The 27,947-nt window shown below is 45.0% G+C and overlaps 1 long non-coding RNA gene across 2 annotated transcripts; it reads left to right on the forward strand.

Moving 5' to 3' along the window:
* Positions 1–13,315: 13,315 nt before the first annotated feature.
* Positions 13,316–18,922, forward strand: LOC123611108. 2 transcript variants are annotated; one of them, XR_006718438.1, is made up of 3 exons: positions 13,316–13,410; positions 14,073–14,259; positions 18,009–18,922. It is a non-coding gene; the product is annotated as an uncharacterized LOC123611108 (long non-coding RNA). The 2 variants fall into 2 exon arrangements; XR_006718439.1 differs by lacking the exon at positions 14,073–14,259.
* Positions 18,923–27,947: the final 9,025 nt, after the last annotated feature.

Here is a 27,947-nt window from a genome sequence, read left to right on the forward strand (position 1 = left end):
TTGGTAACCTTGTCAGGGCCATTACGTCTGAGAAAAGACTCCGGGGTGTTACAGGAATTGGGAATTTGCTCAACGTACTTCAGCATGGTCAAAAGAGCTACCACTTACCGAGTACCTGTTATGTGCCATGTCCTCAACGCTCATGGCCTCATTTATTTCTCACCACAAACCTGAGTTATTATTGTTCTTTAAATAATTTTTTTGGTAAGAAACTGAGGCTCAACAAGGTTAAATAAGTTACCCAAGATCGTGAAGCTATTAGGAAACTGAGCTAGATTTGAGCACAGATCTGCTTCTAGATTCTGTATTCTTTCCATTCTGCTCTTGCCAGCTAGGATACTGGGAGATGAAATGATACCATACAGAGAGCCTTGAATGCCCGGTGAAGGCATGTCACATTATTCCCGTGCATTAGGGAATGTAAGAAGGTCTCTTGGAAAATATAAATGGTACAATCACAGTTAAGTTTTAGAGAGATCGTTTTGGTCCTATATTTAGGACAGATTGAGGCAGGGAAAGAGGCTGAGAGATCGAATGGAAGGATACAACAGCAGATTTGATAGGAGGCTCAGACTAGGAGAAGGACAATGGGATCACCAAGAGACGATCTTGAAAGTCACAAGAGTGGAAAATGCTTCTCCTTCTCCCCACTTTGTCTCATCCCCGCCTCTGCCTCCTTTCCCAGCCACTTCACCTGCTCCTATTTTGGGATGGTGGGAGGATTCTCTGGAGAATCTTCATTCCCAGCCTGGGCCTCTTCATGCAAAGTCAGTCTCAATGATACTGTTGGATACAGATGCCTGCTGAGCTGGGAATTGATGGAGATCGCTTTTCCACCTCACTTCCTTAATACATCCCCATTTAGTATGGCTCTGCTAAGGAGATTTTGAACTACTAATTTGAATGGCAGGAGAAGGTGTTTTTTTTTTTTTTTTTTTTGGCAACTGCTAGATTTCCGGATCCCTGGCTGTGTCCCATCTCTTCATAATGAACCTGTAGTTTTGTGAGACAGTCTTCAGGACTCTGAAAAACACAGTATGTCTTTCCCTTGAGATCTGAATTGGTGTTGAGAGTAACTCTTTCCCCTCCAAGCACTCAAGGAACTGGTTCTCTTCAGATGCTGGGTCGATCCCTGTTTCAGAGAAATAACTGGGAAATAGCTCTCTAAAACCCCAAAGATGGGAACTCAAAGAGATGTCTTGGATGGACTATCACGCAAGGACACATGTGAGTTACTTCTTCAGATGTCTTTTGTGCATGTACTTTATGCTATACCCCATGCAGGAAGCCAAGGAGAATTGTACAGAGTTCCATCCCTCAAAGAGCTCACAGCCTAGTAGAGGACATAAGTTCATGTTCACAAATAACATCTATACAAGGCAGTCTCTGGTCCACATTACAAAACTGCCACGGACCAAATAGGCCAGGAGAATTCACAGGGAAATAGAAAAGCTAGCTTGCAGTTTTTTAGTGACCCTTGAATGAGAAGACAAAAAAAAAAAAAAAAGGAAACTTTGGGGTGTTCCAGGAGCAGAGAATGACAATAGCACGGTGTGGCAGCGAGAAAGCACAGAGTGTATGAGGAATCCCAGAAAAGAATCCCATTTACTGAGATCCCCATTCACACAGACCCACTGGGCTTCAGTGGAAGAGAGGGGGAAAAAGGTTCAAGAGGTGGTTTAGAGTTAGAAATGGGTTAGAGAAGACTTCAAACACCAGGCAGATGCCACAACTACACAAAAAAATCGGACAACTTAGATGAAATAGACCAATTCCCCAATAACTACTACAACTTATGCAATACGATATAGGTAATTCGAACAGCACTATAATTATTATTAAAGAAATTGCACTCACAATTTTAAAAGCTCTCAAAAAGGAAATCCCCAGTCTCAGATGGTTTCACTGACGAATTCTTCCAAACAGAGTTAACACCAATTTTACACGTCTCCTAGAAAATACAAGAGAAGGGGAACAATCCTCAATTCATTTTATGAAGGTAGCATTACCTCGATACAAAAACCAGACAAACAGTGCAAATAAAACTACAAACCAACAACTCTCATGAATATAGAGGTAAAAAAATTTTATTAAAAAACCCACAAAATATGAAATAAAATTCAACAAGTACCAAAAAATTATGCACCATGACAAAGTACGGTTTATTTCAGAGATGCAAGACTGGCTCAATATTAAAAAATCAATTAGTGTTAATCCACCATATTCACTGCCTAAAGAAGGAAAAACAACAGATCATCTCAGTCAATGCAGAAGAAGCATTTGACGAAATTCAATACTCATTCATGATAAAAATTTTCAGAAATCTATGATTAGAGGAAAATACCGTCAACTTGATAAAGAGAATTTACAAAGCCCTATGACTACTATTATACTTAATGGTGAAAGCCTGAATCCTTTGTCCCTTAGATCAGGAATGAGGCAAGAATGTCCACTTTCACCTCTTTTCTTCACATTGTTGGAAGTTCTAGCACATGCGAGGCATCAAGAAAAGGAAATGAGTAAAGTTCAGAAAGAAAAAATAATTTTTTTTTATTTTTTTAAAGTTTGTTTTTATTTATTTATTTTAAACTTTTTTTTTTAATGTTTATTCATTTTTGAAAGACAGAGAGAGACAGAGCACAAGCAGGGGTGGGGCAGAGAGAGAAGGGGACACAGAATCTGAAGCAGGCTCCAGTCTCTGAGCTGTCAGCACAGAGCTCGACAGGGGGGCTCCAACTCACGGACCAAGAGATCATGACCTGAGCCCAAGTCAGACACTCAACCGACTGAGCCACCCAGGTGCCCCTTGTTTTTATTTATGTTGAGAGAGAGATAAAGTGCAGGCAGGGAAGGGGCAGAGAGAGGAGACAGAATCCCAAGCAGGTCCCATGCTGTCAGCACACAGTCCAATGTGGGGCTTTGAACTCAGGAACAGTGAGATCATAACCTGAGCCAAAGTCAAGAGTCCGAAGCTTAACAGACTGAGCCACACAGGTGCCCTCAAAATAAAATTGTCCCAATTTATAGATGGCACGGCTAGCTATGTAGAAAATTACAAGGATTCTTTAAAAACAAAACAAAACAAAACAAAACAAAACTCTTAAAACTAATGGGTGAGTTCATTAAGGTTGCAGAATGCAAAAATAAACATACAGTTAAGCATCTGATTTAGGCTCAGGTCATGATCTCATGGTTCCTGAGTTTGAATCCCATGTTGTGCTCTGTGCCAACAGCTTAGAGCCTGGAGCTTGCTTGAGATTCTGTGTCTCCTTCTCTCTCTGCCCCTCCCCCACTCACATTCTGTCTCTCCCCCTCTACCTCTCTCTCTCAAAAATAAACATTAAAAAAATTCAAAATAAACATACAAAAACCAATTGTACTTCTCTGTACTAGCCATGAACACATGGACCTTGAAATTCAAAATATAATATCACTTCTCATCACTCAGAAAATAAGAAACTTGGATGGAAAGGTAACAGAACATGTACAAGACTTGTACACTGAAAAGTAGAAGACGCTGAAGAAAGAAATCAAAAGAGATCCACATAAATGAAGAGGCATACTATTTCTATTCATTGATTATAAGACTCAACATAGTTATACTCATTTTCTATTTCTGCCTCAATGACCACAAACTTCAAACAATGCAAATTTATTTTCTGATAGTTCTGGATTTCTGAAGTCTGGGATTGGGTCTTATGAGGCTTACATCAAAGTATTGTCAGGGCTGGTTCCTTCCAGAGTCTCTGAGGGAGAATCCCCTTCCTTGCTTTTCAGCTTCTAGAAAACACTAGCATTCCTTGGTTTATGGCCCCTTCCTCTATCTTCAAAGCCAACAGCATAGTACTTTCAGATTTCTTTCTCTCCCCTGCTTGCCTCATCACATGTCCCTTCCTTTGGTTTTATCCTTCCACCTCCTTTGTCTAAAGGCCTTGTGATTACGTTGAATACCCTGGATAATTCACCAGGCCTTTCATCACATCGGCAAAACGCTTTTTGCCATATAAGGTAACGTATTTACAGTTTGCAGGGACTGGGATGTGTAAATCTTTCCAGGGCCGTTATTCTGTGTACCACACTAGTAAAGCCATCAATTTCCTCCAAACTGATATACAGAATTATCACAATTCTTCTCAAAATTACAGTAAGATTTTTGGTATGCATCAAGATTATTCTAAAATTTATACGGGAAGGTAAAGAAATTTGAATAGCTTAAACAATTTGGAAAACGAAGAATCAAGTCGAGGAATCTGTCCACCCATTTCAAGACATATTATACCGCTATAGTAAGCAAAACTGTGTGGTGTTTGTAGAGAGATACACAGATCAATAGAACAGAATAGAGAGCTCAGAAATAGACTCACACAAATATGACCATCTGTTTTTGACAAAGGCACAAAAGCAAGTCGATGGGGGAAAAGATAGCCTTTTCAAAAAGTGGTGCTTGAGTGATTGGACACCGAAAGGCAAAAGCAAACAAACAAAAACACAAACCTCAACCTAAGTCTCACACCTCAAATGAAAATTAACTCATAATAGATTCAAAAGTATTTAAATGGGTTTAAATATAAAACATGAGGGGTGCTGGGTGGTTCAGTTGGTTAAGCATCTGACTCTTGATTTCAGCTTAGGTCATGATCCCAGGGTCGCAGGTTCGAGCCCTGCTTTGGGCTCTGCTCTGAGCATGAAACCTGCTTGGGATTCTCTCTCCCTCTCCCTCTCTCTCTTTCCCTCTTTCTGCTCATCTCCCCTGCTTACATGTGTGCTTTCTCACTCTTGGTCTCTAGAAAAAAATAAAAATAAAAAAAAAATGTAAAACATGAAACTATAAAACCTTTAGGAAAAGAAATAAGAAAATAATCTCCTAAAACTAGTATCTAGAATTACATCTAGAACTAAGCAGAGTTCTTAGACTTGACACCAAAAGCATAATCCATGAAAGAAAAAGTTGATAAATGACACTCCATCACAATTGAAAGAAATTTGCTCTACAAAGCACCACATCAAAAAGATGAAAAGACAAACTACTGACTGGGAAGAAAATACTTGTCAGATATTAAAACATATCTGTCAAAGGCTCAAAGGTTAAAAGACAAGGCATCTAATTTGAAATCAACAAATGATATGAAGAGACATTCTACCAAAGAATATGGACAGATGTCAAGTAAACGCAGAGAAAGACATTCGACAGCATTAAAGGGCAAGGAAATGAAAATTGAAAACACACGAGATATCACTATCCACCTATCAGAATGGCTAGAATAACAAAAAATAGTGACACCAAGAGCTCAGCAAGGATGCAGAGAAACTGGTTCACTCATACATTGCTGGTGGGAATATAAAAGGATACAGTCTCTGGGGAAAATACTTTGGCAGTGTCTTTAAAAAAAAAAAAAAAAAAAAAAAGTGAGCATGCCATATCATACTTCCCAGAAACCATGCTCCTGAGCATTTCTTCCAGGGAAATGAAGATTGATGTTCACACAAACATCAATCGGGATTGATGTCCCGTACACAAGTATTTACAGCAAACTTGTGCATAATAGCCCCGAAACGGAAACAACTCAAATGTCTTTTCAGAAGATGAACAAACTGTGATGTAGTTATACATGGAATACTCCTCAGTAATGAAAAGGAGCTAACTTGACATACACATGACCTGGGTGAATCTCCTAATCAGAATTATCCTGATAGGAAAAAAAAAAACAACAACAATCACAACAAGTTACATACTATATATGATAGGATTCCATTTATATTACATCCTTGAATTGACAAGATTTTAGGAATGGATAACGCAAGGGTGGTTTCTAGGGATTAAGGAGGAGATGGAAGAGGGAATGGAGTGGGTTTGGCTATTGAAGGGGCAGCATCAGAGATCCTTGGGGTACGGAAATATCCTCTGGCTTGACTGTATGAATGTCGATATATTCATTATGATATTGCGCTATGAGTTTGCAAGATGTTAACATCGGGTGAAGGATACATAGGCTCTCTCTGTATTTCTTACAAGTACACAAGTTGTTTACCAGTACCTCTAAATAAAGAGTTTGATTTTAAAACAACAACCCAGAAGAGACTCAAACTAAGATGCTGATAGTTTTGGAGGGAGGTGATGCGGAAAGGCATGAATGAGACAAACCGTTCAGAGCCTTATTTTAGCTATTTCCCCCCACCCGATCATGATATGCCTGGGTGGATTGAGGTTGCTCGCATGTCTCTGAGGGATAGCATCTCTCTTGTTTGTTCACGTACTTGATGAGAATGGCGAGGGACTTCTCCACCTTGTGTCCAGTTGGCTTGGAGACTTGTCCTAGTCTGATCTATGTCAGTGTCTCCTGGAGATAAGTCAAGGAGACATTTATAAAAGGCTTTGGGGGACTGAGCTACTCTCTCATTGGTCCCAGTGATAACGTTTGGGGAAGTCACACAAAGAAATTTTCTATGACTTTCGAAGGCAGTAGGGAGGTAGTGGAGGCCGTATGGGCATGGATTGCATATGAGCTTGCCCATTAAGCCTGTAGGACGAACACAGAGAAAGAACCAAACGTGAGGGAACCCTGGTTTCTAGAGTGAGCGTGGGGCTATTGTCTCCCCTCCCCTTCACACCCATGTCTGTGGGCACACGTGCACTCCATGCTCAAAGATGAGCCGGGGTCAAAAGCAAGTGTATGATGCACTCCTGAGTTAGAAAAGGAGCTTTTGGGGGGCGTCTTGGCTCAGTCGGGTGAGGTCCGACTTCGGCTCAGGTCATGACCTCGCAGTCTGTGAGTACGAGCCCTGTGTCAGGCCCTGTGCTGACAGCTTAGAGCCTGGAGCCTATTTCGGATTCTGTCTCCCTCTCTCCCTGCCCTTCCCCCCCACCTCTCTCTCAAATATAAATAAACATTAAAAAAAAAAAAAAGAAAAAAAGAAAGGGAACTTCTGCAGGGGTGAGCTGATAGCTTTGATGGTCTATCCCTGCTGCCTGGGAGAGGGCTCTGCTTAGAAGGCCACTGTCCCTGGGAGGCCTGGTTTGGCAGAGTTTCATTTTGCTTTCAGCCTGTAGCCTAAGCAAGGGGAGGCCTGTTGAGTCCCAGCTGCCCAGCTCAGTAGGAATCTCACTGAGGTCTGGGGCCCAGGCCCAAGCTTGTGGTAATAATGTTGCTCCTCTGCCTGAATTTGCCACTGCCTGGCTCCCTCAGGAAATGGCCGTGGCAGTGGCTTGAGGGTTTGGATCCCGAATCCAGATTCCAGATGAGAGAGACAGACAGGGAGAGGGAAACAAGAAGAAAGAAAGCAAGCAAGAAAGAAAGAAAGGGAAAAAGGAAAGCAAGAAAGCAAGGAAGAAAGAAAGAAAGAAAGAAAGAAAGAAAGAAAATATATAGATATATTCACTTCTTCCCTCCTCCCTTGCCCTTTTCTTTCCCTTACCAACCTTCACCCCCTGTACAGGCTTCTGTTGTTGTCTTGATTTACTTCACATTTTAACCCTTGCCTTGCTTTATTTTAATTTTTTTGCTTGTTTATTTGTTCGCTCGGTTGGTTTGGGTTTGGGTTTTGAGTAAATAAGGAGCCAATTCTCTAAGTCAGTTCCAAGTCTGAATAATGGCCGGCGTGATCGGTCTCTGGCGTCCTATTTCTTCCCCTCCTCCCCTTTCTCCCTCCGGTCCGGCCACACCTGACTTTTCACCGTGTCCTGCACGTGCCAAGGAGGCACCCTTCAGAGCCTGGGCATTTACCGTTTCTTCTGCAGGCTCCCCCACCCCATGGATCCACATGGCTTGCTTGCCCACCTCTGCCGGTCTTACCCTACGCGTCACATTTTCAGGGAGATTGTCGCAGGACATCTCGCGTAAAACTGTATCACGCATACTTCCAACACTTGTAGCCCTCTTCTCTGGTCTCTTCATTCTTCAAAGCCTATATGACTTGCCAACACTGTATTTTACTTTTACCTCATTCGCTGTCTGACTTCCTCAATTAGATTGCCAGCTTTATGAAAACAGGGTGTTTTGTTTGTTTTGTTCACTACTGCATCCAGAACATAGCCTGGCACGGTACACAGTATCAATAAATATTTGGTAAATGAACGAGTGGAATGAGGGAGTGAATAAAATTCTTTCAGGTGTTAGGTAGAACGTAAGTACATATGCGATTTATGGCTAATATTTTAAATTAAATATATTGTTAATTAGCTTGGTAATTATTAAGCATATTTTAAATAAATATATTGTATTACTTATATTAAATAGTATGAATTAATTATTTTATTTTATTTTTAAGCCTTTTTAAAATGTTTATTTTTTATTTTTGAGAGAGAGATAGAGAAAGTGTGAGCAGGGGAGAGGCAGAGAGAGAGGGAGACACAGAATCCAAAGTAGGCTCCAGGCTCTGAGCTGTCAGCACAGAGCCCGATGCGGGGCTCGAACTCACGAACCATGAGATCATGACCTGAGCTGAAGGCGGACGCCTAACCGACTGAACCTCAAGAATATATTTATATTTTAAATGAATACACTGTATCTATGCATGTCTATCTATCTACACAATATGTATTATCACAAACTTTATTTATTTTAAGTCTATGACCTTGAAAATAACCCTGGACTGGGGTTTGAAGGGCTGGGATCATTTCCGGCTCCTTCAAAACAGATCTGCCAGGAAGAATCATTCCGTGTCCCTGCCCTGGTATCTGTACTTGTGAAATAGGTATAATATTCCTTGTGTACCTCACAGGGTTATTATGAGAGTCAAATAAGATACTGGACAGGGGTGTGTGAAAACTAAAAGACCAATCAAACACACCCCCCAACCTTCTGCAAGGATGAAACACTGTCGTACGAATGTCTAGTTCTAATGCGAGAGAATGCAGACAGCGCCCTTGCTTATCCCCGTGGTGACAGAAACACAAACTACGGCAAGAGAGTTGGGCACGTGGGGGGCCTTCATCCTTACGTGATACCGTGAAACTGTCTGCAAGACGTCTGGTAGGAAACCCGAGTGTCGTTTGGGAACTTGTCAGGAGTGTTTCGCGGGGAGGGGGAAAGGAGAGCAGAGCCCAGCGTGTCATGGAATATTCCTTCCTGTCTTCCATTCCCCCCCCCCCCCCCAAGCCCTGCGCTGTTGCATTTCTCTCTGTGTATTATTGACAGAGGAAATGCTGATTCACGGTCTGAGTTACAGGAAACCTTGTTTCCTGGTGAAGAAACAAGCCGGGCGATGACTCCTCTGCCCGTTTCTGCCCCATGCCCTTCTCCTGGGCCTGCACTCAGAGGGGGCTGAGAAGGGGCAGGGCCGGCTCCGGACTCCCCAGTGAGGTCACCTTCCCGTGGAACCGAATCCAGCACAGGCTCCTCATTGGGCCTCTCCAGGCCCTTCCGGCTCTGACCCCACGATACCTTTCCGTCCCATCTCCCACTACTCCCTCCTTGCACCCCGTGCTGCGGCCACACATGACTGCTCCCGGTTCTCTGTGAACACTTTGTATTTTCCAGTCGCTGTGCTTTGGCTCTGGATGTGCCTGCCCTGCCTGGAATGGCCCGTGACCCAGTGTCGGTTCATTGAAATCCTACCCTTGCTCCAATTCTGCTCGGCTGCTACCCACCATCTGAAGCCTGCTAGGCTGTCCCGTATTTATTTTGATTCTTTTTTGGAGGGGCGTTTTCAAGGATGCACAAAAGGGGACAGAGCTGGACGACCAAGTTCTGTGTAGCCATTTCCCAGCCTCAGTAAAGAACTGATTTCTCTTAAGTAGCACTCGATCCCTCCTTCTTTGAGCTCTGTCAGTAACTCTTATGCTCTGTGCTTTACTCATATTTGCGGAGTTGAGTGGGAAGAAAGTGAGTCAGTGGATTTCGAATGCTGTTTGTTATCTGCTTCCCCCAATGGGGAAACTGAGGCACCCCAAAGTGAAGCGAGTTGCCCAATGTCAGAAGACAGGAAGTGGTAAGCCGAGACCAGACTCTTCTGAAGGGCCTCACGGTCCAATCGGGAGGTGTGGATAATGCACTCATAACTCACATACTCATGCTACTGGGTCTCAAGTTCTATCGGAGTTTGGGGTAAGTGATTAGTAAGTATGTGTTGAATGAACCAATTGATCTTCTATCCAATTGATTAATAAGATGACCTCTTAAGGTTGACACTGAGCAGACCCCTGGTCCTCTCCATGCTACAATCTAATGTCAATATGCTGAAGGCACAGGAGGTACCTGACTCGTGTGGAGAGAAAAGCCAGGTACCTACAAAGGCCAGTGAGAGTTAATGAAAAGTTTAAAATGATAAATAGTTTAAAATAAATCCTGTGTTATTCCAACATGGGGTAGACAATAGGTATTCTGTATCTGAAGAACTAAATACTTCTGAGGTAATTTGGACCAGAAAGCAGGAAGAATAGAGTTTGTTTTTTTGTTTTTTGTTTTTTGTTTTTAAGCCAGCAGGGGAATAATGGCAATTTTTCATCTTGATCCAGATTTGGCTCAAACCTTGATTTTGAAGTACAGCAAGAGGTCATCTGGATGTCCAGTCTGAGGCACCCTGACTTCACTATGTCAAAACAAAAGGAAGGGTCTGGTCGTCCACCAAGAGGCTGTTGCCAGCTGGGTGGAAAACAGAAAGTGTATGTAGATTTCCCTCATCACATAGAGTTAAAACATAATTTGAGAATGCTTTCCTCGGGGGAAAAAAATCTCTTGAATCAGGTTCTTTTTAAGGATTACATACAATCGTTGTCTAATCGCTGTATTTCTTTGGTTGGGGCAAAATAGGTGGGGGGAGACTGACACAGGCCTCTATCGGGCACTCTGTCTACACTGTCTCATTGACCCATTAAAATGGTGGCAGTCACACCAACACCTGGGTCAAAAGGAGGTTCTGATGTTCACCAAAATAATGGACAGAAAGTGATTTGTAAGCCGCGAAGTGCCTAGTAAGGTCATGATGTCTGCCATTACACTAGAAGTAATCCGACAGCACAGGAGGCATTGCCCTGAAGGCGAGAGGGGAGAAGAGAGAGAGGCAAAGAAGGGTTATTAGAACGATGGGCTCACATTTCACATTTTTGTGTGGGTCAGAGACCTGAGTAAGGAGAATGTAGGAGAGAACTCTGGAACTTTCGTTCCTCCCCTACCTACGTCGCTCTCTGTTGGTGTCCCTGTAAAGAACATCATTAAAGACAGCAATACGAAAGCATAGTCGGTGTGCCTATTTTGAGGCAGCAAGTTGAGGGGTGGGTATACAGGAGGAAGTGGGGTAGTGAGAAGTGTTTTGCATTCCGTGGGTCGTCTGGAATTGCGAAGAAAGGAAAATGGGTAGAATGTATGGGTCCCGTGGGGAGAAAAGAGGACTTAAGGTTTAATGGGCAAGAAGGATGGGCTGTGGGAATCCTTTCAGGTGCAGTCAGGAACAAAATACTGCTGAAAGGAGACCCAGGATGGATACCAAGATAGATAGGGTTGTACAACAGCAGATGATGATTTGCTTTGTGAAATCCACAAGAACACGTTTCCTCCAAAGAAAAACAAACAAACAAACAAACAAAAAATTCCCTCCTTCACCCCACCATACGTGCTCCCCGGACTGTTTATTCACTTAATAAGTCCTTCTTCAAGGACATACACAGCTAAGTGTGGCCCTGCGCTAAGGAACCATTACAAACTTCAGAAGGGGTCCCAGGTACAGCAGATCTGAACTCGACACCACTGAGGGGCAGGGCACTTGCTCAGGCCTCCGAAACAAGATTTGAGCCCTCAAAATGCTTACACCTTAGCATACACGTGTGGTTTAGAGCCTTCAAAACAAGAAGGAAAGGCAGGGCTTCCTTTTTCAGCAGTAAGGGATTCGTTTCCTGCCACACCCTCTTTGCTACAGGACAGGAGTGCTTCCAAGCCAGAAGCATTCAAGGAGGGGCATGAAGGGCTTGGTCATTTAGGGCCTGGAAGATTTCCATCAGAGAGCTCAGGTGAAGGCCTGGGCCCCTGGAGTCTGCATCACCAAGAGGGGGGCCAGCAGGAGGAAAATGCTTTGGCTGTGCTGAGCAGAGCTCATTAGTGGTGGGGTCAATCCTGAGGTTGATGTATATGTGTTAGACTTTTTTTGTTTCCTGGTGTCATGTTTCCATGCCTAGGCCCAGAGTTGCTCTGTCGACTTCGGCATGGGATTTAGCAGCATTCTTGCTGAAAGGAGAGGCCAGTCCATGAGTGGAAGAAAAGTTCTGAGGTGTTCCCTTAGAAGGACTACACGTGAGTGTTCAGGTCAGGCAATCAGGCGTAGAGAAGGTACATAAAGAATGAAGAGTCCACGCAAGTGTGCTTGCAAATGTTTCACTAGAAATTCTCCAGGGGAAAGAGCCCTGTTGTATGGCTTGCTGATTTCTGTGGAGTAAATAAACAGTACCTCTGTGGCCGAGTGCAAGCTACCAACAGGATGGTCACTGAGTGTGGAGGTGAGAAGAGTTGCCAAGGACCGGCACAGCCAGCGGTCAGAACAGACACAGCGGGACTCACTCAGAGAGGCGGGAAAAGTTGGAACTCAGAGACCAGACGAGGCCGTGAGGGAGGTGTGGGTGTGGGCAGTGCCAGCAGCATATGAGGACAGGCAGGAGGTGACAGGCCAGGTGGCAGTCAGCATTGAGCCAGATAACCATCCAAAGAAAAACAGCTACTGTTCCCTGAGCAAGACTCTGTGTTAAACCCTCTGCATTGCCATGAATTCTCACAGACTCTCTGCCAGGGTGTTTTTGTTCCTATTTTACTGATGAGGAGACTGAGGCCCAGACAGATCAAATGGCTGGTCACGTAAGAGGCAATGGGGTGAGAATTCAAACCCGGAGTCTGTTTCCACTACATCGTCATGCCAGGGGGAGGCTGGAAGCCAGTCCTGTTCCCAAAGATGTCAGACAGGACGTGTGGCTGCTGGTGACCAATGGTAATACCTGGGAGGCTTGACAGCTCTGAGAATCAGGACACCAGTGGATTATGGGATCAGGTATTCAGTATCGGGGATAAGACGCATCATGGGACCTAGGGCGTGAGGTCAGAAAGGACAGACTTGAGGCTGGGTCGCAGTAACGGCCCTCAGCCTGGAGCAGAGCTGAACACCAGTCAGTTGGGAGCTCTCAGACTATCAACCGGTCAGGGTGTCGATCAGCCAGTCCTAGTTGTGGCGGTTGGGTCCCAGAGAAAGAGCTCTACATGTGATGACTTATGGACATCTGTGTTTTACATCAATATAGTGTCTACAATGCTTCAAAACTGTAATACAGACTATGGAAGCTAATTTGAGAATGCAAATGTGCATTTAATTAATATGTTACTTGTGACCCTATATGACTCACAGGCAGCATAGAGGCTGTGGTGAGCTGTGCGCTGTGGAAGGCACGAAGGCTGGGTGACGGGAAGCGGTGTGGCCCCTGTGGGCACGGAGGTCCAGGTGAGTGAGCCAGTGAGGGAGAAGTACAACAAGGTGTTCAGAAATTGGAGAGATAAGGGATAAGATCCAGAAGGAGAGAGGGAAGGCTGGGAAATGTGTTACAGAAAACCAGAAGAAGACCATCTTCCATTTGGGTGATCAAGAAGGTCCTGTTCTGGAAGCAACTAAAAAGGCCTCCAGAGAGTTAATGTGGGGCTTCCCTTCAGGGAAGCCTGGATGGTGATAGGTCATTGAGGAATCAGACTTACCTTTGCTGATATTATCTGTAGATGGTTTATGGTCTGAAGTTCCCTTGCTGAGTAGGAAAGTTTAGCCCTAGTATCTGTGTGTTAAACTGCGGTGGCACAAGGTGGGAAATCAGGGTATTATATAAAGAAAAACCATGGGAGGCTGCAGATAGGCTGCTGTCACTATGGATGTCCTGTCTGTAAGGGACAAGCCTCCCTCTTTGCTTCCCTCTTCAATTGGGCATACGAGTAGCCCAATTCCATGCCATTACAGGGGTGATTACATTTCGCTCTGCTAATAAGCGGCAAAGGGAGGATTTGAACCTTGGAACTCTTCAGAGCCAGAACCTATTTTATTAGGGCAGACCATATGAAATGGTCTTTCTTCTACATCTTTCAAATTGAATATTGTTAATTCCATCTCATGCTCTTTAGAGCTTCTGGGCGCTGAGAAGGTCCTAGAAGCAAACAGACCCAGTAATCAATCCCAGCTGCCGTGCGATGTCCTGCCTCTTTTGTCACATGTGATGCCAACAGCAGGGAAGAAGTTTTTCAAGTGCAAAGGTGATGAATGTGTGAGATTTTCAAACCCACGGGAGTTACCAGAATGGATTCCCTTCAGGTAATGGACGTGGGTTAGAGACTCAGAAAAGGATCGCCCAGATGGTGAGCTACTTGAGAGCCAGCATGGTTTCTGGCACATCGCGTTGAATAAATGGTGGACAAAGAACTTAGGCTTGTGTAAGATTTCACACTGAGGTTACATAATAATACAGCTCTCCCCTGGTGAGTACACTCACCACTCACCAACTCGGCCTCCTGGCACATGGTTGGAACTTTGGACCAGAGCAAATTTTGGCAGGGCAAATGTTGCTGAGTCAGCATTCGCCTAAATTGTTCTTCCACTGGCTGAGCCAGGTGACTTCAGGAATATTGCTTACACTTCCTAGGGCCTCTGTTAAGTGGGAAGGCTTATTCTTTCCAGCGTTCTCTCTAGATAGCTGGGAGGATCTTAACAGTTTAGAGAAAGTAAGTCTTTGTGAGCTCAGAAAGAAAAAACCAAAACCCAACATTTGAGGTAGACAACGGAAGGCTTAACCTTGTAGGAAAAAGAGGGACACAACATGGCGGCCCGTTTGGAAGTCTGAGAGGGTCACCAGTAGTGAGAGAGCCGATGGGTCAAAGGGGAGAGTGATAAAGCATTCCTGACACTTTGCCCAAACCTGGCCCGGTGCCTGAATTTCTGCTAAAGTCACATGGCCAGTGCCTGCGGACTCTGACTCAGGGACTTCACCTGCTGCAGAGGGTGATTAGTGGTGGTGCCCACCACCACAGCTGTGGGCTTCCTGCCCTGCCTGCCCCTGGGCCCCCTCTCAGCCTCATTCCTCCTGACCTCCCCTCCGCTCCCCCTCCTCCCCGCCATTCTCCTTTTTGGAACAACTGTGCATAATCCCCTCTCCCCTTCCTGCCCCTTCCCCAACGCCCCCACCTGCCCTTTCTGATTCTGTGCCAACAGCTGGTCGGTGAGCAGTGCCAGATCAAACAGATGTGCGTGGTATTGGCCAGCACGTGCGACCAGGCTCTCTGTCCAGCCCTGTCCCTGAGCACAGTTCTCTCTCTCTCTCTCTCTCTGTCTCTGGCCGAGGGCTGGGCAACCCCTCTCAGGGGCACTGCAGGGCCTGAGCAGAGAAGGGGTCAGACATCATTGCCTTCAGGCCATCTTTGTCTCCCTCCACCTCTTTGGCAATTCTCTTTGTATTTCTCTCGGTGTAACACCTCTTCCCCTTCTTCGTTGCTTGTCTTATGTTTTTGTTTCTTATTAAAAAAAAAAAAAAATCTTCCTCATTAATCAAACTCACAAGACTTTTATGCCTGACGTTAGAAAAGAAGGCAAAACACGGTGTTTTAAAACAGGTTTTAAAGTTCAAGTTCTGCTGGTTTAATAAAAGACATCACAACAGGCCAGAAACCAGCCAGAAAAATAACAGCTGGTCTGCTTCACCGCAGCCCGCCCAAACCCAGGGCCTTCAAGATGTCACTTCCTTCCTTCCTTTCTTAGTCAGTGGCATGCAAAATTCATGGTAATTCTCAGAAGTAGATACCTTTGCAAGCAAGTGTCTTTGATTTTTCTGTACAATTGGCTAATTCTCCTCACTCCCACCTACCTGTCTGAGTGGGGGTGACTTGAGAACAGCAGCAATGAACCCAAGAGAGCCCTGAGACAGATCAAAGACCTCTGGCATAGTGCAATCTTGTTGAAAATAAAATGAGCAGGTCTAGCATAATGATATGAAAATTGCTCAGTGTTTTAAAGTATGTACGTTTTTCTTATAAACGTACGAAGTGAAACAGCTTGTGTTCGGCATAGCTGCTGGCTGAGAAACAGTCCCAACAGAAATGAAAAACAACAAAAAACAGTAATTCAGACCCCAAATCATAGTCTTCAGTGTTGATGATGATTAATGCCTTCTCCGAATGTCTCAAGATTCCACAGACACGCGTGCCTTTTGCGTTAGCCAATTGAAGAGAAACTACAAGATTGTTGAATTAGGCCTTGTGTAGGCTTCCGTATGTTGCTTCAGAGAGCGTCCACATTGAAGAAATGAGAAATTACAAGAATGAGTTTCCCATTTTGCCCTGACTTCCAGGAAGCTCCGAGCTGAAGCTGAATCCGATGCCTAATCTGACAATTAGATTAGCCTTCGTCCTTCCTTTTGACTTTAGTATAAATTTCTTGTTTGAGTTTTGTTTGTGGCTCAGTGTACATCTTCTTTTATATCATAAACCGGCCGAAATTCTTTTCGGGAAAAAGGACGGTGTACCAACTACGGGGGATGCCACAAAAATGGCTTCTAATAATGATGACGATAATGATTCATGACACTTCACTTTCTACCTTTAATTAGTTATTTATGTACTTGTTGTAAGGTTCTCATTAGACTGCAAATTCCCTGAGGACCGAGCAGGGCCTTGGTGTAGCAGTATCTCCCCTGGGGTGGGTGTTTAGTAAGATTCTGCTGGATAAATACAGCCTTAGGGTTAATTTTAGAGGAAACAGAATGAGATTTTCTTCCCCTTTCTTTTCCATTCCTCTCCTCTCCCTTTTTTCTTTCTTCAGAGAAGCCTCTGTTGATGGAACTTCTGCAGACAGGCAGTTCTGAGCTAATAGACGGGGATGCTCCTCCCGTCCTGGGTGAGATGTTATTTTCTCCTCTTTCCCCTTTGAAGACCGTATCGTAAATTTCGTCTTTCTCTACATTGTTCTCTCCCTCTTCCTGAATAATACTCAGTAATGTTCTCCTACATAAATAATAACCACTTACATTTACATAAGCACCGGTAACTTTGGCACATTCCTTCCAGAAAGGATTTGAGACGGGCATCGTAGAGGATTTTAAATTTTACAGCGTACTCTCGGCTGCGGCTGCTGCTGTTAGTAGCTAATATTTATGGCACACTCACCGTGTGCCGGGCACTAGGCTGGGGCTTTTTGTACACTATCTCATTTAGTCCTTACAGGGATCCTGTGGAGGAGCTGCTGGTATCCCAACTTGCAAATAAGAGGAAACTGTGAGGCTCTGGCACTTGCCCGAGGTTGCACGGGCAGGAGGGGGCAGGGCTGGGATTTGACCCCTGACTTCTGAATGCCAAACCCGGGCTCCCGCCCTCATCTACATACACTCCCTTTGGGTCATTACTTCAACAAAGTGGGGGCCATTAACCCTGTCGTACAGATGAGAGGGAAGAGGAAGGGCAGTGTTTGAGCACTGATGACCCCGACGATGTCTGGGGCGTTATGCTTCACTCACAATATTTCATGTGGTCCTTCTGGCCATCCCACAAGGCAGGCAGCAATGTCTGGGTCACAGTGAGGGAGACGGAAGCTATGAGCACTTAGTTAACCGCACAGGCACCTAGAAGAGAAGGTAGGATCTGATCCTGGGTCTGTTGGGCTCTCAAGTCCATGGTTTTTTTTTCCTCTGGACATGTGGAAAACCAGCCCGAGTTCACGTGATGGGGCTATGGAAACAACACCAAGTTTGGTCTAAACTGGGGTTCTGTTAAGCGTCCTTCTCAGGTTCTGGTGTCCTTCTGGGGTCAAAAAGTGCAGCGTCTGTCTGGCTACTGAGTGTCTTTCCCCATGTGACCTTGAGTGGGGGGAGCGTCTTATTCTGACTCGACAAGGCGGATGCAATTGAATTTCCATCTCATTCAGAGCAGAGAGAGAATAGCTTTGGGAACGAGGCTACTTTGAAACAAGGGCTCCTGAAGCTAATTAAAAGCTAGGCTGGAGCTGTGCTTTTCATTCCTTAAGAATGTTCGACCTCATTAAATAGGAAAAAGCAAGTGGAATTTTCTGATTTTTTTCAGGTTCTGCCGGGGGTGGGGAGTCGGAGCAAGTGAGACATATTTCTACCGCTTCAAGCCTGCACGGTGCCTACAACAACGTTGCCGTTGTGGTGACTACTTAACCCTACTCGAGCGCTGAGAACCCTGGGATCCGGGCAAGTTGGCAAAGCAGACGCAGGAGGACCTCCTGCTCCCTGCTTCAGGCTCTGGGTTTCCTGCACTTCGTCCTCCCTCAATGGCAAGGGATGGAGAGAGCTCGCAGGCTCCAGCCCAGTGGAACAAATGGCTGGCCTTGGGAAAAGCCTCCCTTTCACAGACACTTGGAGCTAGCTTGCACTCACGGCCACAGGGTTCCAGCCAAAGGAAGCAGAAAACTTTGCGGGCTTTCTGTGTCACCTCTGGATGGAACGGAAGAGCCTAAGACATTGCTCTGCTGTTTGGACGTGGGGCACCCAGTGGCCAGCACTAAGTCAGGGGCCATGTGCTCAAGCCACCAAGATGCCTGGGACCGCGGAGACAGAGGTCAGACTGGCAGAGGCTTCACCTGGAAATCTTTAGGTTTTGATTTAAAAACCTCCATTTATGGGGCACCTGCAGGCCAGGCACTGTGCTAGGGCTTTGCATATATTATGTCTAATCTTTCCAGCTACCTTGCACAGTAGCTGTCACTACCCTCATTTTAGAAGTGAGGAAGTAAAGGTGCTGGCTATGAGCTTTTTCATGGCTCTTGGCCCTGCCAATAGAGCCCGGTCGGAAGCGTCCTAGTTTGGTGAAGAATCCAAAATGGAAGGGATATTAGAGGTCATGTCTACCTTCTGAGGATAATGATGAAAAGAGATCCAAAGCCAGAAATGTAAATTATCCTGCTCAAGGACACACAGCCGAGCTGTGTCTTCAAGTCTGTCCCTTCTTTCCCATGTAACAGCAGGAGAACAGAGAGTTAGAGTTGTCGCCTGGGAGGAACGGGACAAATGTCAAGGCTGCCCCGGCTCTGTCTCTAAGCAATGATCTTCACAGGCATGGCAGGTTTCGGAGGTCTTCTCATCTTGATCTGGTTGACATCTCTTAAAAATGAGGGAAGGGGAACCTTTGCAGTTCTGGAGGATAAAGTAACGTGCCAATGAGAAAAGTAGACATCCACGTCTACAAAATGTCTTCAGGCCCTCACAAGGAAAGTGCAGGAGGGGAGTCGACGGTTGCAGAGTTTTCTTTTTTCCATCATCTTGTAATCCTAGGTGTCACGCACTGCTAAATCTTTGCTTCCACAGGGTGACAAGTTTGCTTTGCTCACTCTTTGGTTTGCTCCAGATGGCTTGGGGTTCCAACTGAAAGCTCTTCTAGAAACATCCCTGCATCATCTCACGAAGTCTCTAGGGAGTGTATAGTCTATGTTCAGAGCCATAACATACACATCAGTCTCTTTGAGCCACACGTGGGATTACCCAGACCCTGGCATCTCAGAACGCAGAAATGGTATATGTACTGGCATCTGGGTGAACACCATGTACAGAATAGTTAAGAAGCATTAGGGCTGAAAGGGAATGTGGAGGCTATTTCCAAGTCTCATTCGCTGAAGCAAATCCTACCTATTTTTCATCTGACCAGTGAGTGCCCTTCAGAAATTCTCAGATAGTCAACCTGTTGGTATAGTGATTGGGTCACTCGCAAGGGCACAGACTAAGTAGGTTGGATGATTGGTTCTACTTTTCACTTCAAATGATCTTTAAGAGTCAGTTCTATTTATCTGTTGAGTGAATACAATAATGGATAAACCCGTGTTCCTAAATTGGATGAAATCCAAAACCCACACATATTCAAGAGTCTATCCTGGCTAGCCGGGGCCATGCTCCCTACATTTCAGCCACTGGATGGCTTGTTGGTCCATGAACATGTCATGACAGTGCCCACTGGAAATAATATCAGTAACTTCTTTAGTTTGCTATCTATGATTTACACTCTTATCAAAAAGGATTTGAGGGGCGCCTTGGTGGCTTAGTTAAGTGTCCGATGCTTGGTTTCGGCTCAGGTCATGATCTCACGGTTCATGAGATCAAGACCCGAGTCGCGCTAAGTGCTGACAGCATGGAGCCTGCATGGGGTTCCCTCTCTTCCCCTCTCTCTCTGCCCCTCCCTCTCTCTCCAAATAAATAAACTTAAAAAAAAAAAGGATTTGATGCTCTGAAGTTAACCTTTCACATATATTTTCCCACTTAACCCTTCAAAGGATCCTGTGAAAGAGATCTATGTTGCCATTTTGCAGACGCCAAACCCAGGCAGAGACAGGTGAAATACCAAGCTCAAGGTCACATAGTGTGTTAGATGCAGGAACAGTGGGTCCCCCGAATTCCAATCCAGCATTCTTTTTTCTGTATTACATGGGATCGGGGCTTGATTCTCCTTAATACTCCAGATTTGGAATATATGTTAAGCCACAATAATGCTTTCTCCCAAGATGGAAAAAACAGCTGGCTGTTGCCTTGCTACACCACAGTTGTGACCATATACCTAATGTGCACCCAAGCTTCCCTGTCTTGTCCTCTCTGCTGGGAATGCCCTCCCCTTCCCTTCTCTGAGTGATTAACTCCTCTTCATTCCGCGTAAGGCCACATCTTCTCTGATTAATTTCCTTTTCTATGTCCCGTGGTGCTTTGCATGCCTCCACTGCAGCACGTCAGGGGGCAGCAAGCCATAGCCAGCCGTGTGCCATGGAGTCACGGAACAGATGAGGACACAGTGACCAACTAGGGGGAAAGCTTGCTCAGATCCACGCTCAAGTCTTGTTGTTTATCTTTGCACCACAGTGCCTGGAACACAGCGGAGATTTGGTAGGTATTTGACCAGAAGTGGCCCAGAGTCTGAAACTCAGCCTGCTCCTAGAAAGAAACAAGGTGGCAGGCAGGGGATAATGTAGTAAAAATGGAAACCAGGATCTCAGCCTGCAGATGTCAAAGTGGCTTTCTTGAGGCTGTGTATAACTTCCTGCAGTGCCTGTGCATTTGGAATGGTTATGAGCACTTCGGAGGGACTCTGGGAGCCCTTTGGGAGATGGGTCTACCATCAGTTCCTGTTTTGAGTCAGCGTTAGCTCCCTTAACTAATGCCTTGAGAGCTTAAGGCTGGTGTGCCACTGTTGTCTTAGCACGGATTTTCCTTTCTAAGTGTCAAAAACAGCATTAGATGAAGAAAATGAATTGAGGAGGGGGGAGGGGAGGCAATCTGCAAGTCCCAGAGTAACCTCTAGTTTGGTAATGATTTATCCGATTTCATTGTTAATTTCACAATCAAGCAAGAGTACTTCGTATGCCTGAATGACCCACGGATTGTATCTTAATCAAATTAATGTGTCTGTAACATAAGACTGATTCAGTGTTCAACTGTTAGAGTGACAAATGATGCAAAGCCTAAGTTTTCTCTTTCCTTTCTCTCTCCTCTCCCCACAACCCCCCTCCATCATGAAAGGTCAACTGACTGAGAGGCTGTTGTTTTGATGGCTGACACGAGATCCTATTGGTTAAAAATGTGAGAAGGCGGGCTACCTCCCCTCACCCCACTTCAAACCAACTGTATGTGTGTGTGACAGTGTGTGTGTAAGTTTGGATGAAAAAAAGTTGTGGTTAATTCTTCTTGTTGGGTACTTCCTGCCACTGACATTTGTTGCCGCTGCTGTGTAATGAAGTTGAGGCTGGGTAGGAGAATCAGATGCAAATGACCTATATATGTGTTCCTCAATCATGACTACCCTCCACAACCTCTGTTCTTGGAAAACATGGAAAGTAGAACAAGGTGACCAGGGAAGCCAGCTAGACATTGCATCGCCCTGAAGCGACCCCCTGGGCCTTTAGATCATTTTAGTTGATAAGTAATTTGAAAAAGTATGATTCTGTTTAATAAAATGATATGCATTTTTTTGTAGATTGTACATCACAAATAATGGTTTCTTAAAGACAACTTTTGTTGTTTGAATCAAGGACTAGGACTTAATGTTTCTTGGGCTTGATTCATCAACTCTTAGGGGGACTTCAGCCATAGTTTCCACCCTCATCTGATCTATTTTCCATGATTAGTGGGATTTTTTTTTTATGCTAATCAGGTCACATCTTGTTCCTGTTTAAAACCCTTTAATGGCTTCCAATTGCACTTAGTAAGTTCAAAGTGCTTGTCATGGCTTAGAAGGCCTGCATAATATGCCCCCTTCCTTGCCCTCTGACCTTCTCCTCCCCGCCTTGATGCACTGGCCACTTGCTTTCCAGCCTCAGGACCTTTGCAAAGGCTGTTTCTGCTATCTGTTTTGCTTCTCTGCTCCTTTCCTGGCTCCCAGCATGATGTTCACCTCTACAGACAGGGCTTCTCTGACCCACCAATGTAAACTATGCCAATCTTTCTATCACATTTCTTTACACTTCCCTATGCTTTCCCTTTCATGAATGTATCATAATTTGTAATTTTATATTTATTTATGTACTTGATTTATATTTAATGACTGATTAATCACTACTCTATAAGCTCTATGTCTGCCTGGTTTGCCACTGTATCCAGTTCTGGGCATAGAGTAGGAACTAATTAATCTATTGAGAGAAAGAATGGACAACCCATTGACTTTCATAATACTTAAAATTCCTTAGCTACCAAATGGGAATAGGCATCTTTATTCTACAGCTAGTTGTGGAATTCATTTTGGTATTTGTTTTCCACGGGACTTTGAGATGTTAGGATATTGGTTGGATGTGGAAGGAATGTGAGGCAGGGGGTTTTGGGTTTTTTTATTTTGTTTTGTTTTTTGGTTTTTTTCTTTCTGTTCAAAGTTTACTGGCTCAGGTAGTAGGGAATTAGACACAGCCTCTGTTCATCTCATGCCAGCCAAGGGCAGCAATGCCTTTGCTGAATCTCCTTTCCTTTAGCCCCTCAGCCATTGTCTCTGCCTTTCACCAGCCCGGAAAATCATAGGGAACACATATGTCAACAATTCAGGGCTCCTTCCTTCCTTACCAGTCACCCTTTCTTTAGGAATTTCTGGTCTAAATAATCATGGAGACTGTAAAAGAGATGTTCAAAGACTGTTGAGGAAGATACTAAGTGCAAAATGCCTGTTTCCCACTTCCTTCTCAACAGGGTCCTACTTTCTGTCCAGTCTCCCCTTTCCTCTATTCCTCCCAGTCCTTAGAAGCCAGAGCCTTGAGGTTTTCCAGGTGTGTACCCTCCAAACCCATGGCTCTGATTTGTGTTTGGTCCAAAAATTTCTTCCAGGGTGGATACAGACACCTGGGAGAAGGTGAGAATAAAAAGATTCATGTCTTCCAGAAAGAAAGCCAGTGAATATCTCTGAACTTTGATTTATCTATGAACTAGTGGCTAAAAATGCCAATCTGAAGGTGCATTTAAGACTAAACTAAATCATGTATGTAATAGTATTGTTACAATGCTTGATACTCAATGCTCAGTAAATGTCCACTGATTTTTCATCTACCACTTTCACTTCTCCCTACCCTCCTTTGGTCACTCCAGAATCCTTGAGATTCCTTTAGCCCAAGATGGGAAGAGAGTATCATTACAGTTGGCCCACCTGTTTGTCAAGTGGGAAAGTGTGATGCGTTTAGATGATGAATCACTGAGGAGCATTGACCTCACATAGGGTTTTCCATCTCAGTTCTGTGTATGTACTGGATTTAAGCCTCTAAAATTCCAGTATGCGGAGGAGTTTTAATGGTAAGCAAATTCAATCGCCCCCACTCATTCATAACTAGAGGTCTAGTGAACAAAGCACTCTTTGGTAGAACCACCCCACTGTCTGATTTTGCAAACATGCTTCCTTTCCACTTCCTAAGGGAGAAAATCCTAGAAAGAATGGGAGACGACCGGAGATGGGGAACAAGATGCAACCCAATTACTGGCAGATCCTACTATCAAACTAGATTCTTAAGCTTATTATGTTGGCTTAAGGAAAAATGGTTGGGTTCTCAATCAGGGAGGTTTTGTTTGTTTGTTTGTTTGCTTGCTTGCTTTATTCTGTTTTGTCTCTGTTAGTTGTCTTAACAGTGGGATCCCTAACCCCCAAGAAGCTAAGTGGATGAGGGATGTGGAGACATCCTTAGATGAGATTAATGATCTGCCTTTGACAGTGTGATGCCTGCCTGGGAGACACGACCGGGCTGGCAACATCTGAAAAAGGTGAGAGGGCCTCCTGGCTTCTAGCCTGTTCTCTCCAAATTGGTGTGCCTTCCAGTAGAACTCGTTTTTGTTCTTTCCCACGTCTTCTGTGTGGGGTTCTGCTAAGGTTCTCAGGCTGGGAGAGAACGTCTAGCCCTGCATCAGACCCCTCATCTGGGATTTCTACTCCTTAAAAGGCATCAGCCTGGAATCGAAGATTTGAGTCAGCGGATCCGGGTTCACATGCCAACTCTGCCATTTATAGCATTGTGACCACAGCCGGTCACTTTACCTTCTGTGTCACAATTTTTGTACTGGTGGTACCTCACCGAGTTGTTAGGGGAGAGCAAGAGAGGCATTGAAGAGCGCTTGGCACTTGGCCAACAGTCAAGGCTAGTTGGCTCCCTTCTTTGTGCTGCCTCCCCGTAGCCCTCGATGTTCCTTGCTGTGGAAGGAGACTGGCAAGCATCAGGGACTACGAGGGAGATGAACGAGAAAAAGCTCCTGAGGGAAATGGTCTCAGGGACTTCAAGAGGGAAGGAAGGGGCTCCTTTTAGCAGCTTAATTTTGTCCAAAAAGAGTCTTACCTTTGGAACTTGCATCAAAGTTTGGTTTTGCAGGACTGGGGCCTGGAAGTGACATTGAAGCTATAGACAACCTTCCTGGTCTGGATTTATGGTGCTATTTTGAAATATACCTAAAATCTCAGAGGGAGACTTCCATTACAAATACATAAATAAAACTTTGCCTTCGGGAGAAAGTGGTCTTTTCAGCAATGCTGCGAGAGCGTTGAGGTTGATCAGTTAATGTTTGAACCAATAAGAGAGATACCCACTCCATAGCTGCTGACTTTTCAGTGGAGAAGACAGAATATCGAATAGGTAATAACACTAAATTGAGCAAATGCTCTGAGAGCTGTAGCACACACTGCCGAGAGCACAGAGTAGGGGCACCTAACCTGGTTTGGTGGTTGGGGTGGGCGGTGGGCAGGTGTGATCAGGGAAGGCTTCCCGGAAGAGTGGCATTTAAATGGAGACCTGAAGTATGGGCAGAGGAAATTGACATGCAGAGTCAGAGGGTGTTCCAGGTAGAAAAACCAGCACGTGCAAAGGTCCTAGGTGAGGGAGCGTGAAGCAAGGTCGCGGACTGGAAGAAGTTTGGTTGGTTTAGGATAGAGGGCAGTAGGCAGGGACTGGTCAGAGAAGTAGGCAGGGGCCAGCTCTTGAACTCCCCGGGAAGCCGAGCTGAGGGATTTAAACCCTATCCAAGAACCATAAAGTGTTTTGCCTGAAGAGCGATCATAATCAGCAAAGTTGGCTGCTGGGTGGGGCATGTTTGGACACACATTAAGCAAGAGATAAAGGTGGCCTGGACTCAGGCAGTGCAACGGAAGGGAGCAAAGAGGAGGGATCAGAGATGTTTGGGGAGACATTGACAGGACTTGGCCACGGGTTGTATGTGGGGCGCTCAAGGAAGAAGAAGGCATCAAGGAATCCAGGAATTCAGGGCTGGGCACGGTTCAGTGAACAAGAAGCAGCTGTTGACAAAGAAGGGGTGAAGCTCAGTGTGTGAGCTGGGCTGGAGGGTTTAGTTGGTAGATAAGAGCTAAGACGGAGATAAAAATTTAGGGGTTATCAGCGCGTAGATCGTTGTTTCTCAAATTATACCCCAGGTACCACCTGCACCAGATACCCATCCGTGGTATCTGATAAAGAAAGACGGCTGGAGAAGGATGGGGTGATGGCTACGCAGTTGTTCACCATTTTGCCCGTGAAATGAGCACAGAGAACGTAAATCTGAACACCTTTCGAAATCAATGGTGCTTAAAGTAATGGCGTCGGCGCATTCCTGCTCTGGAGTTGATGCGAGACTTGAGAAGTGGGAAGGGCTTCCCTTATTCCCCTTTGTCTCTCCTCTCCTCCTCTTCTTCTTACCCACTCAGCACCCCTTCGCCCCTCACACAGACTAATTTTGCTTGTTTTGTTTTTGTGGAGGGATAGTACAAATGAGGCCCGGCCCCTTTCAGTTTTTCTATTCTTCTTCTTCTCGTCTAATTCAGGAAAAAAAATAAAAAATAAAAAAGCTTTCATCGAAAGAACAGATGTCATCTGCTTTGGTCTTTTGTGGTGGTTTTATTTTATTTTATTTAAAAAAAAAATGCTCCTGCAGATGAGGCTCATTTAAACATAATGACGAGGCAACAAAAGCCATATCACAGAGGCGCTTCAGATTCGGTTTGACTCAAGGGAGGGAGAGCAGACAAGGAGATGTCCTGTCCACTTGGCTCCCCTCCACAGGGCCCCAGCAGCTGCATTTCAGATGCAAATGGAAGCCCAAGGGTGAGGGGCGGAGGAGGGGAGGGGGAGATGCCCAGGAAGCTGATGTGCAGGTGTTGAGGATTCCAGACATGGCTGCAACGGGCTCCACAAACACAGGGCTCACAGAGAGTGGGCTTGAGGGTGCTCGCTGGGAGGGCTCAAGTGGACCCGCAGCTGTGCTGGACATTCCTTTTCCTAGCCATCAATGGGCTCTGTATTGAAGCTATGAGAGCCAGCAAATGGCACGCTGAGAAAAAGGAAACGCTTTGGAAATGGAGCAAACATCAGGCTGCAGGGGCTTCCCCTTGCCCGTGCTCATCATTTAAACCCGTGTGCTTGCGTAGAATAGATATTTGATACACAACCCTGGCATCCTGAGGCTGGAAGGAATCCATGGAATTGTCACACTCGTCCCTCTCCTTCTATAGATGAGGAAACACGTGCAGGGTCTGAGTGCCTTGCCCCGGGTCACAGGGCATCCGAGTGAAACGCAGGCATTCTGAGGGTAGTGACATTCACCCAGCCCTCTCCGTGCTTGACGCAGTTCCGTATTTTTTGTGCACATGACTTTACTTGATTTGCACCGCAGACCTATGAGAGAGTTTTCTTTATTTCCATGTTTAATCTAGAGAAACTGCGGCTTCGGTGAATTCAAAACTTGTCCTGAGTCAGAAAGCTGGTAAGTCTTGGTCAGGATTTGAACCAGAAGTGGTGCTTTTTTTTCTTAACAGTTCATTTCTACCTCCTGGGAAAGTACTCTTTTCTCTCAAACACACACACACACACACACACACACACACACACACCTATACATATGCAAATATTGTTTTTATTCCCATATATGTGAATGCACGGACATGCATAAATATTAAAACTTCAAATCAAACATATGACTTCCACCATATAAGTATTAAGCTAAAACACTGTCAAATTCAGCTCTGGAATAGTGACAGTTAAGGTTGGTGACAATCCCTTGTGCTGGGTCTGGCAGAGACTATGCACTCAGTAAATATCTGGATTTGAACAGTCCCCTTTTGTTTGAAAAGGCGATTTTCCTTAGAGGCAGAACCTAGTGTTTACCAATACTACTACTTGTGTGATTTTACATGTGTGCATTGAGTCTGTGTTTGTGAGTCACCTTCACGTTCATTATTAGTTCATTGCATCGTGGTACTACCGATGTAAGGAAAGGAAATTAAGCAGGGCCACTAGTCCCATTTTATAGATGAGAAAGCTGAGGCTTGGGGAGATAAAATAACGTTCCCAGGGAAAGCTGGAAGGTGAATGCCAGCACGCCGGCAGAGGTGTTTATTGAGGGGGAGGTGACGATGAAGGTCAGAAGATAGCCATCAGAATACAGGTGCACCTGTCTCCATCTGCTGAAAGTTGTGGTCCAATGTGTAAAACTCCAGATTTGCAGACAACCGAACACCCTGTGAGTATGTTAGTCTGTAGGTGGTACTGGAGGTGTGGGCATCATGGGGACGGTGACCCGGAGG

Source organism: Leopardus geoffroyi, chromosome C2, assembly GCF_018350155.1.
Source record: "Leopardus geoffroyi isolate Oge1 chromosome C2, O.geoffroyi_Oge1_pat1.0, whole genome shotgun sequence".
NCBI classification, from domain to species: Eukaryota; Metazoa; Chordata; class Mammalia; order Carnivora; family Felidae; genus Leopardus; species Leopardus geoffroyi.